Source organism: Hetaerina americana, unplaced genomic scaffold (assembly GCF_022747635.1).
Source record: "Hetaerina americana unplaced genomic scaffold, ioHetAmer1.1.p SCAF_11, whole genome shotgun sequence".
Lineage (NCBI taxonomy): Eukaryota > Metazoa > Arthropoda > Insecta > Odonata > Calopterygidae > Hetaerina > Hetaerina americana.
The window spans coordinates 230,709-243,498 of NW_027286181.1; positions in this window are offsets into that span (position 1 = coordinate 230,709).

Sequence of the window (12,790 nt, forward strand, 5' to 3'; positions counted from 1 at the left end):
TAAAAACATTTGAAGCACCTTTGTCACTATTCCATCTTTGCTTGACGCGTTTCAACGCGTGTTTAAACATAACTAAATTCCAAACGTATCAACCCGGGATGAGAAAGGTTTGACATCGCATAGACAAATCATCCATTATAGATCGCCCATAAAGAGCGGGAAGTTGGGGGAAGTTGAGGAGACCTCACCTCTCCCACCCTCAGATCAAAAATATTCATATGCTTAAAGTAAGCACTAAAATGAGTTAGTAGTGAGTAAAACCCTGATTTTTCTGTGTGAAAACCCCATTAATCCTTGCTTTTGACTCTCTTCAAAAAGATCTTACTCTCGTTGACAAGGCCCGTTCATCCTGTGTACGCTACAGGGGGAGAAAATGGTGCAGATAGTAACCAGCTATTAATGAAGCTTGGAGCTGCATAACAGCGGAAGTTTATCGCCGAAGCCGGTCAAAAATATGTTACAGTCGCATTGTTTCAATTCTATAGAGAGGTAGGCCAATTCACAGTTTTCAAAAAGCTTATCCGTGTTAGAATTTTAAAATAGAGTAGAATCCCATAAATCAGTATCCTCTGGACAAAGCAGGGTTTTTCCTTGCACCAATTTTTTAAAGCGTTTTATGCCTGCCCAGTTGGGCAATGTACGCCCTAACGTTACTCATGAGGAGTAGAAATATGTCATGTATTCAAAAAATTAAAAACTGATAGATTTGCAAGTTAAGTATTATTTCAAGATCAAGGATGGATATAAGGACTACAGTTCACTTAACACTTCATCTAGATAAATGTATGAATCAAGCTTAAGCTAGAGGAGAGAGAGTTGAAAATCCCCAGAAAATATTTTATTCACGCGCATGATTCATTATTAATATTCGAAGTAGGTTTGAGGACCGGGAGTTTCTGTTTAGCTTGCAAATACATTGAAGTAAGTTAGGCAAATTCGATCGGTAGAATTAATAATTTAAAGTGACATATCTTTTGGAGTTACTGTCACAAGAAGAGAATCCTATAGCCAATAAAAATAATTAAGAAGAACTCCAATACCGGTATTTCGGTCACCTGGTGACTATCTACGGTTCTCATACACAGATTACTGACGACACCACTCAACAAACAACGCTATTTCAAAGAGTTGGAAAACATCAAACAAATAGCCATTAACAATGGATACACACCCCAAATTATAGACAAATTAGTTAGAAACAAAAAAAACTTGCTAATAAACATACAACACTCCTACCACAACGGGAAGACAACAATAATAAATTTATCGCATTACCTTTCTACCCCACATTACCCCGAGGCCTTGATAAGGTCTTTAAACAAATTGGCACCAAAGTCACTTACTCTAACCGTAACACTCTTCTTACGTGTTTAGGGAACCCGAAAGACATAACACCACATTTAAACAAATCGGGTATTTACGAAATAACTTGCTCATACTGCCAACTCTCCTACATTGGACAGACGAAACGTAATCCCACAATCAGAGTTAAGGAACACATAGCACACTTTAAAAACGGACGTTTCGAAAGATCAGCTGTCGCCAAACACATTTTTGAAACGGAACACTCCATCACTCCAAACGACTTAACATTATTAAAACCGATACAACACTGTAAACTCGATGCATGCGCGAGTTTACACATTCACTTAAACAAGAATAAACTTATGAACAATGAACCAGGCATCATCAACAGTTCACTTTTTAACTTCGTTAGGCAATTCAAAAATAGGCAGCCCCCTCCTAATATCCAACACTCTTCCCCCACTCCTTCCCACGTGACCTCAACAAACTCCCCCCCACCTACCGACCATCACTTCCCCCCTACCCCCTTGCCCCTCCAGGTATATATTATACCCCACCCCCCGACCTGAACACCCACTTGACTTTGGACAGTGCCCAGTGCATAGTCTTCCAAATTCAAGGCCCCATTTGATTCTCCCCGTAGATGGTCACCAGGTGACCGAAATACCGGTATTGGAGTTCTTCTTAATTATTTTTATTGGCTATAGGATTCTCTTCTTGTGACAATTTCTTCAACAGCCAATAGCTCCACATCCTCTATTTTGGAGTTACATTTTGGAAATATTGTTACTACGAGGAATAGGAATATTTAGGAATAATTTGGGAATATTTCACGTCCTTCTGTTCTTTAGAAACGCTTCAGAACAACACAAACCAACTTCACCCTACATTATAGTTTTCTTCAGCTCACAATTTCTACCCGCCCCGTCCATGAAGTAAAAAATGCCTATTCTTTTCCACCTAGCTTCCCTCTACCTAATGTGCTCTCTTCTGCCAAGGTCTACTTCTCAGGCCCTTCCTCCTCAGCACCTCCTCCTTCTTCCTCCTTCTTCCTTTCTTCCTCTTACAAATCACTCCCTTCTTGCAGCCTCACCGGCACAGATCGCTATATCCACCGTTGCATCCGCCTCGTTTTCCCACCAAAAACTACGTCTTTATTATCGTGTTCATCCAAAGAAGGATTGAAATACGAGATGAGTCCTGCACCACACCCAATTCCGAAGTCGAGAAATACTCCCACGCATCGATCCGGGAGACACCACCCACACCTCGACCGTCCTGGTCAATCTCAAACCTTACCCTGCCCACAGCCACACCTCCTCACCAACTCTTATTATTTTAAGGCCCCTAACATCTTCCCCACTCCCATCTCCTCATTTACAAAAAATAATAAATGCCATGACGTGCGTGATCTGCGTCCCTGAAATTGGCGGCAGGGAGGAAGGCGATTCTTCGGACGGATAGACGGGCTGCGGGGGGAGGGTGGAAAGAAGAGATGGGGGGGGAGAAAGGGAAAGGGGCCGCCGCAGAAATTGGTCGGGATGGTCCACTGCGGCGCGTTAAACCCCTCGCCCAACACCCCCGATATCATTAAATGGGCAGTACTTCGGTCCTTCTCCTCCATCACCCCTTCCCGCCCCAACCCACCTCCCTATTGGTTGGAATCCGGTCCCCTCGAGCACCACCATCATCAGGCACTGACGCCTCCGATCGAGAGAGCAGAACGCTTCGGATTCTCTCCTGACCCATCCATCCTCCTTCGAACGCTTTCGAAAAATAAACGAACTTATGAGCAACGCGTGAAAACTCGTGGACGAGGTAATTTCCGAACGAAAAATTTGGAATATTTCCTTAATTTTCTTCCCTGAGGTTTTTTACACTCTCCTTCCTACGCGGGCATTTCCGTTCGGTGAGCTTCTTTTAATGATAAACTACGAATTCCATACTTATCCCCATAAGGGTGAAATATCCTTCATACTAGTGCAATACAGTGAGCTTATTGCTCACTGTTCATTTCTGTATGCATAAATATGTTGCAATGCAAGCTTCCCCTGGCAATTAAGTTTAAGTTTAATTATGCAAGTACACGCATATTCGTATAATTATACATTCGTGTGTGTGAAAATATATATATTTATATATAGATCTATATAGTGTATTATGTATAGTAGTTATATATAGATATATAGTGAATATATATATATATATATATATATATATATATATATATATATATATTCACACTCACGATTTTTTTATGTGTTTCTATATTGTTTGTTGCTGTCCAATTTATTATTCAACACTTCCGTGTTACGTTGACGAAATCATATATATATATATATATATATATATATATATATATATATATATATATAAATCGCATATTCCTTATCTAAGATACATAAAGAATAAAGTTTGAAGCATTGAGAAAATCAGAGCTTGTTCGAAATAATCTATCGATGTGAAAGAAGCGAGATAAGCCCGTAACAGTAGAGCAGCTTGAAGCAAAAAATATGCCAACAGGATTATTTTTAAATTTATCTTCCGCAAAGACAGAGGCGTGGTATTGAAGTGGATAGAACGTTGGGGTACTGACCGAAGGGTCTGGGTCAGATTCCTGGTGATTCCCCTTTGGCACCTTCAGCTTCACCCTAATTAGGTGATTTTTCGAGTACCGGATCTTTCCAGGAAACCACAGGTGGGTCAGGGAAATTGGAGCCCCTACCCCCCCACCTTTAGGTGTGAGTTTCACACGTCGTTGGGCTTAGTACTAGGTGTGATCCACCCTCACATACCAAGCCAACATTAAAGTTAATTAGAGTGCTGTTTCCCTCAAAATCGAATGGTATGAAGGATATGCGCCCACGTACATATCGTATGTAACTCTATCACTTGTTCAGCAACCTTCGGGTTGATTGCTGTGGTTTCACCCCAAAAACTAACGGTGTGAGGGGTGTGTATGAGCATATTGTACATCAATGCATTACCATCAATAGTTAAACTAAAATACACATTTCATTAGAAAGGGTTTGCACCGTACGAAAGACTCAGAAGAGTTACGTTCTCTAATCGCTCCATAAAAACGATTATCTAACCATCTACCGCTCGGATTTTAAGCCGCTCTCGAAAAGAGAAGGAGCGGATTTTTTTAGTCTCTACTTAACGCTCTCGCGCGGTGAGAAAACGAGAGTGAGCGAGAGCTCGCCTTCGAGGAAACCTCCCCAATCCGTCCCTCCCACTACACATAATCGGGCCACTTCGGTTATTGACCAGGAAAATGTTTCCACGACACCACCGAGCTGGCCCCCAAACACCTCCACGGAGTAAGGAGGAGGACAAGATGTTCGGGGCGAGAACATTTAACAGCTCGTAAAAGCGGGTTGTTTGTTGGGAAACGCCACTCAAATTTAATGGAGCTGATAGCAAAAAAAGATGAGAGGTTTAAGTATATCTCACGGGCCGGGCATAACTAGATCTGAGCGTGTGGATCGGGTCTGCCTAGTCTGCGTTAATTATCGTTAGCATACTTAGGACACTATAAGGGGTCATTACACTATTTATCGAAGGGATGTTTCGATGTAAAAAATCTTGTGAGTACTTTGTTTTGAGCGCCCTTTGGTCGTTAAAACTCCCGAAGGTATTCATTTAAAGTGGAGATAAACAAAGAGGAGAATGGACCACCTTTCAACCGGTCGACAGTAGGGGTAACTTCCCGAAAAGGATTTAAAAGTTGGCGAGAGAAGAAAACCACGCTGAGCATGCTATCCCTATTATAAGAGTCATGAACACCATAGTGGCTCTGGGAAAAAAGTAGTCCCTGTCATGGCTGCTATAGAATATGGTCCGCCAAACAATATACTGAGTATCAATCTGTATCTTCATTTACACGTCACATTTCAACATGCGTGTACACAAGTAGGTACTGCCTATTACGTAATGCTTATCTACGTAAGGCCTATTACGATAAAAATGGAGCAGGTGGAAAAATTTACGTATCTTGAAAGTGTCTGTGACCAAGACAGTCACATAAGATAAAATAGGAAAAAGTGGGTTTGGCAAAGAGGATTTCAAAAGGATGGAATTGATGTCGGGCGTTAAGAAAGGAGGCTAAGAAAAGACTGGTGAAGATTTTAGTGTTGTATGGCTGGGAAACTTGGTCATTGAAACAAGATGCTCGGCGTAGACTGGAGTCTTTTGTGATGTGGGCATGGAGAAGGGAGGAAAAGGTAAATAGGACGGATATGAAATCAAACGAAGAAGTCAGTAATGGTGAAGGAGGAGATAGCCTTGCTGGTAGAAACTGAAAGATGACAGGAAAGATGTACGTAGAGCATGTCGATTGGCGACGGTATGTCAAAGACTGTAATAGAGGGGAGGACATAAGGCAATCAAGGTAGTGGTAAGAAAAGAATAGGGATGTTGGACGTAATTAAATGAGATGGAATGTATGCGGAATTAAAAAGCAGTTTAATGTAATATGGGGTGTCAGGTTTTGTCGTCTTAGGCAAGGCTACGGAATTCAGGAACTTACTGTCTGTGTCCACCGAAATACCAATCTTAAAAAGCTACTCTGCCAAGCAATAATTACGGATGACTGCTGTTATATCATCCAATTCTATTCCAAGCAATTTTAAGGGGAAAAAACTTTCAAAAGAAAATTCCCAGAATAAAAGTGGGGAATGAATTGGTTTAGACATTATTCTCATATTCTTTGATAAATAAATCTACAATAATATAATTCAAAAATCATATAGTTCAATATTGATATTATTCAATAATAATATTATTATTTTCGAGAGCCTTCCCATTTAAGATGATTTTGGAGGTCGCTGATTAAATGTTGTCTATAAAGATCCTCCCTTCATACCCTCTGAAATGCGTATTCTCTTCATCCCTTTCCATCAATCACTCATCAGCCTCCCTTTTATCATATCATAGATGTCCACGACCCGCTTCTTCTCAATTTTACTATCATTCGCATTATTCTTTCCTCTAATTTTCTCCAGCAAATTTATTAAAGTTCATTTAACAACTTCTTTCCTCTAACTTCCTTCCTATTCAACTTATATTTGTCATGCTTTGCGGTATGCAATCTTTAAACTTATAATCTATACATATTCTCTTTTGACAACTTATGATACGCTTTGTATTCTCATTTAAATTTATTAACATTGACGAATTTCCGTTGCTATTTCTTGCCTTTGCTTTTGCTTACAGCAGAACTGTGTCAAAACTGACCGGCAGAGTGCAATACTATTAGCAAAGAATGCGAGGCGTAGACAAAGAAAAGGCGTGGAAAGAGTACTGCAAAGACTAGCTTAACTTTGCACGTTGTGGAATACTTCTGCGAGTTTGCAGGCAATGAAGGGTAGGAGCGAGATTTGGCCCTGAAAAGAACCGTGGACATTCAAACGGTAATTAGAGAGAAGAAGGCTACCCTCGCCGATTGTATGTGGCCGGAACAACCTTACAAGAAAGTAAGAACCCTAGCCTATCACCGAATAACTGTGGAACCCGGTTAACATCTGGCCTCCTCTGCAAGGCTAAGGATATTCAAAGTGATGTCTACCAGGTGAAATGTAGCTGTGGAAGCTGTGGAAGCTGTGGAACTACGAGGGTCATCCGGAAAGTAGTACCCGTTCGTGCCGCATGAAGTGCTGACGACGCGAGTAGCCGCTGGACGAGGTCAGATAGCTTCAGTGGCTTGTCTGCCTTCTCTGAGCCAAGTTGCGTGACGCTAGCATTGCCTGTGTTGTTTCTGTGATTGTTTACAATGTTTAAAAAAATTGAGAACGCCGCCAGTTGTGAAGTGAGGGCAGTGATTAAATTCCTCAATGCAAGAAACGTTCGCCCATGTGATATTCATCGCCAATTAAAGGAGGTGTATGGAGACAATGTAATGGACGAGTCGTCTGTTCGGCGGTGGTGTCGCAACTTCAACATGGGGAGGGGGAACACACACGACGATGAGCGTTCGGAGAGACCGTCTGTCATTACAGACCAACTGGTGAGCTCAGTTGACGAATTCGTAAGGAACGATCGGCGCGTCACAATTGATGACATCTGTGAGCATTTTCCCAATGTTTCTCGAACAATTGTTCATGAAATTGCTAAACACCATCTGCATTATGCAAAAATTTGTGCAAGATGGGTCCCTCGCGTATCTCAATGAGCTGGCGGCGAAGGACTATGCAGCAGGAATACAGAAACTTGTCACACGTTATGACAAATGCCTTAATTTGCTTGGAGATTATGTTGAGAAGTAGTTTAAAGTATCCTCTTTCAAATAAAATTTTTTATGTTTGTTAATATTTACTTATGTGTCTTTATTTCACGAACGGGTACTACTTTCCGGATGACCCTCGTACATTGGACTACATTGGAAGGGCACTAAGACGCCGTTTAGAGGAACATCAGAGAGCGATGAGGATTATATGTGGACAACTGTACCTCCCCGCCATTGCAGAGGACACCTGGGCCGGACCAACCCACTACATTGACTTTGGAAACGCTAAAGTATTCGTAAAAGAAAGCCATTACTTCCCACGCTTTGTTCGGGAAGCCATGGAAATCCACAAATAAATCGAAAAAATTCAATGTAGAAGACAGTTGCACTCTTTTCAGCGCCTGGAAACGCACTTTCGATCGGAGAGCAGACGTATAAGCAACTGGCCGATCGGAGAGCACCTGAGCACAGGAGAGAGGTATATAAGATAGGGCAAAAGCCAGCATCAAGTTTTCCACCATCACTCTACTCTTTACTGGCCCTCCTTTTTTCGTCCCAACCCTTAAGAGGAGATATTCCTAAAACGGGGATTCCGGATCGTTATTGTTACCCCATATCTTATTATTTATGTCACCGTTATTTCGACTGTACCTTTCGCGATCGCGAAATAACCATTAATGCTGAAACTGAACAGCATCAAGCACTTCTTACCTGAATACTCTGACTGCAAGGCCGACGAAACTGTTGTCCCAGCGATATGGACCGACGCGCGGTATATCCTGGAAGACTTGAATCTCGATAGACTGCACACTGCGGACGCCTTCACAAGGAATAATCGCCATTGGTCACCTAGCACTTCTTCATTTGTTTTTCATTCCGTCCACTTCACCATCTCCACCTTTCTCCACCTGCACATTTCAAAAGCCTCCAATCTACGTCTATCACCCTGCTTCAGTGACCAAGTCTCCGCGTCGTACATAACTACATTCAACATCAAAGTTTTTGCGATTCTTTTCTTAATATCCTTACTCAACGTCCCTGTCATCAACTACCTCCTCCTTGTAAAAGCCTCTTTTTTGCATAGTGCAATTCTTCTCCTTACGTCCCTACTACTTTGACCGTGTTGGTCCAAAACACACGGAGATGCATAAACTGTTTCACCAGCCCTCTTTTGTGCCCTTCTAATTTAATATTTAACAAGGCACCTCAATGGTCAAGAGCTTTTGTTGGAAAACTTGCTTCTCGACCATATGAGAGTGAGGATCCAATTTTTTTCAGAAATTATCCCACCAAACTTCTTCCTCTTCTCCCGCCTCAAATCCGTGCTGAAAAGGCGTCCCCATGGCTCGGTGGAAGCGTAACAAGAGGCGGTGACGAGAGAGCTTAGCAGCATTCTTCCAGAAGGCTTACGAGGCGTGGAAAACCCGTTAGCAGTGTTGTGTGGACTACTTCGAAGATTTTTGAGTGAATGCATCAATCCTGGCAATAAGTTTTTATTCGTCTACTCAGTCCTACTAAAATTGGGATAGACCTTGTAGAAATAGAAAAAAAAGCGGCAGTATTTGAGGATAATAAGATGTTTAATTTTATATTCGGCAAGGCAGAATTGAAAACAATCGATAGAAGTTTATAAATGAGTGCAAATTACGTTGTCTGTGCAATAAATGCGCGAGCTGGAGCGATCTGGCGGCCATAACGCGGACTATAGCTCCGCCCACTAGCGGTTCTGGTTGCCTGAGACCCAATGAGCCGTCTGTGCTTGGCGGATCGTCGAGCTGTACGTATGTTGCCAGTTATGTTGGTATCTGTTATTATAGGTTTTATGGTTCGTGGAAAATGGAAATTAACGAAATCACGGAGTAATGAACCAACATCAAGTTGTTTGGTGAAGTGTGGTAAAAGTTATCAAGAAATTACTGAAATATTGACAGCTGTTTACGGTGGTAATACTATGAAGGAAACTTCCGTTTTCATGTGGAGCAAGCGTTTCAAAGAAGGCCTACAAGACGCCACGGGTGATGCAAGACCGAGACGACCTTCAACTACCCGTGTTGACGACAACATTAATCGTGTGCGGTCCCTTGTCCTTACCGATCGTCGAAAAACTGTCCGAATGATAGCTGATGAGCTGAATTTAGGAAAATCAACAGGGCACACTATTTTAAGCGAACATGACGGATGGATCCTTCACCATGACAATGAACCTGCACATTCAGCATTGATTGGTCGCCAGTTTCTGGCAAAACATTCAATCGTCATCATGATCATCCTCATTTCCCAGATCTCGCCCCCTGTAACTTTTCCCTATGGCCAAAATGAAAAAATGTGATGAGGGGACATCACTGGGTCTCGACGTGGACACAATTAAGCAAGAAACGACAAGAAAACTAAAAAGCCTAACTGCCGAGGACTTCCAAGGATGTTTTAAACAGTGAAAAAGAAGATGGAATAAGTGCATAGCAACGAATGGAGAGTAGGTTCAAGGGAACACAACCGATTAAGACTAAGTTTAGCAAAATAAAGTTTGTATGGCCTCAGTTCGCGTATTTATTGGACAAACCTCGTATGCAGGAGTTTCGAGACGTTCAATTGTGTGGACAAACTATAAAAGTAATGCAGAATCTAGAAATCTATTGGGAGGGTATGGGTAGGTTGCTTATTTTTTAATAGGGTGGCTTATTTTATTTTCTTACAGTTCCTATAGTTTCCTTTGCGGGTTTCGATTTCCTTTCTCCATTCATTCCCATTTTTCTTCGATAGTACTCAACTCTTCACCGCCATCCATAATTTTCTCTACAGCCTGCTGATACTTCTTCCTTCTCAACCTATTTAATGCTTCTACATTCCATTTTCTAACCCGCCGCCCCTGCCTTCTCTTTTTGAAACGGACGCTACATTTCATAACAACTAAATTGGGGCCCGCATCCCCTCCCGGGAAACTGTGTGAACTGACACACTGTTCCTACATCTGTACCTTATTGCAATTATCTAACTGATACCTCTCTGAGTCACCTGACATTTTCCATTCGTATACCTGCGCCTTTTGTGGTGTCTAAACCAAGTGTTGGTGATGACTAACCCCTGTCTCCTGCAGAACTCAATTGCTTTCACCCCGCGGCCATTCCTCGTGCCTAAACCGTTGTCCTCCACCTCATCACCATCTCTTCCTTCCCCTACCGTCGCATTCCAATCCCCCATCACTATCAAATGTTCCCCTGCAGGAACACACGCGACTATATCCGCTAACTGATCGTATATCCTATCGACCTCTTCTTCCTTATGGTTGCTCGGTGGCATGCATATCTGAACAATGACCAAGTTCGTCGGTTCTGCTTTTATCTCTACAAGTAATATTCTATCCGTTGCCTGTTGACTACGCTCCTTCCTACCTCTTCATTTAATATTATGGCTACCACTCGTTGGCTCTCGTCCCCGCCGCAGTATATTATTCTATAACTATTACTCCTGTAGTCCCCGCTATCCTTCCACCTCACCTCGCATAAACCTAAGATATCTATAGTTCCTCTTTCCCTCTCTCGCTTTATGTTACCTAATTGTCCTGTCTCAGCATTGTTCTAGCATACCAAGTTTCTATTTTAACTTATCGTTGTTCTTCTTCTGCTGCTGTCGATTTTCCTTTGCATGGGTTTCGTGAGAAGGCAACCGCGGAAGCTTAGCCTCTCCCGCTGCCGGGCACGACACACGGTCGATTGGCGCGAGTCTCGCAATTACCAGAACTCATTTTCTCTATATCATCACTCATATAAAACTGGGGAGGTGTGTAAGGTGTTTTCTCGTTGCCTTCCTCAGTTGGCCTATGAGAGGTACAGTATTAAGTACGTAAGTGTAGTGGAGATAATTCGACATGGACAGTGATGGGCAGGGGAGTAAGTTTTCCGCCGTATTCTGTGCGACTTAAGTCATAATATGGGGATATTTCATAGGAAAAGGATTGAGTTAAGGGTTAAAAATGAGCGGCGAAGCGGTTCCGTCATGTTGATTGGCACACGTTCAAGCACTAGTTAAATACTGTCAAGTGATTACAGTTATTAATGGGTGCTTCACAAGTTGAATACGAGTAGTTCATAACTGCATAAAAATAAACACAAGGATACCAAAGCAATAAAATTCTCAAGAAATAGAAACGCTAAGTTAAACATCAAAGCATAAGGGAGTAAAAATGGAGTATTCTACGCATTTGACAGTAGTTAGCAAGAAAACGCATTTCGTAGGAGGTAAGTTAAGAGAGGAATTACGTAGGAAGAAGAATTTGTAAAAAGAAGCCAATTTATGATAAAGATAATAAGTAAAAAGGTAGTAAACATTCTAATATATGGATAGGGAACCTGTTCTTTGAAGCGCAAGCATGCGAGAAGACTAGAGGCTTTTTGAGATTTGAGTACCAATGAAAATCGATAAATTTGAACTGTACGGAGATGAAGAGGGACGGCGAAGTTTTCCCGTTGCCGAAGAAGAGAGGAATACACTAAGTGATATCGGAAGAAGGCAGATAAGTAAGATACAACTTGTATTCTGAAACAATAGGATTTTGGGGGCCTTAGCAGAAGAGAGGATGACTTGGAGGTGGGGAAGAGGAAGGAAGAGAAGAAGCTCTTTCGACTGTGTGAACACGGGTAGAAAATGCGAATAAATGCAAAATAAAATAAGTTTGGGCTGACAAATGAAAGTTCATACGTTATTTAACACTCAATAAGCGCTAGAGACCGCCCAAAAACACCCTTTGGTCAGTTGATTGCCAATGAAATGAAATTATCCCGGCATTTACTTTCATTTAAGTTCACATTTACAAGCTCTCCGTTTTTCTTGCTACGTCGATTGTCTCATAAAATGTTTGAAAATTCATTTTTTATTAAAAGAATTTAACTATAACACTTGCACAGTGAGTGTATTTTTTCCTCAGGCCAGTGTTTGACACAGCTAACAAGATACCAGACAGAGTCTAAATTAATTGTTTCGAATACACCCGGTGCACTACGCGGTCCATCGTCAACAAAAATAATCTTGCGTGGTAAGATTGGAGTTATTTATTGAGAGACTGTTTTATGGACAAATTACTCTGACGCCAGTTATTTATTTGACACCAGATCTGAGGGTTTGCCTGAGACACCTTTGAGTGAGGTAATAATTAGAAATCTGTACCTGAAAGGAAATAAAGACAGATATGATAGGCAACTTATCATTTGATATTGTTAAACAGGCATTGGCAGAGCAACACTTTTTTGGCCCCTTTCCAAATAA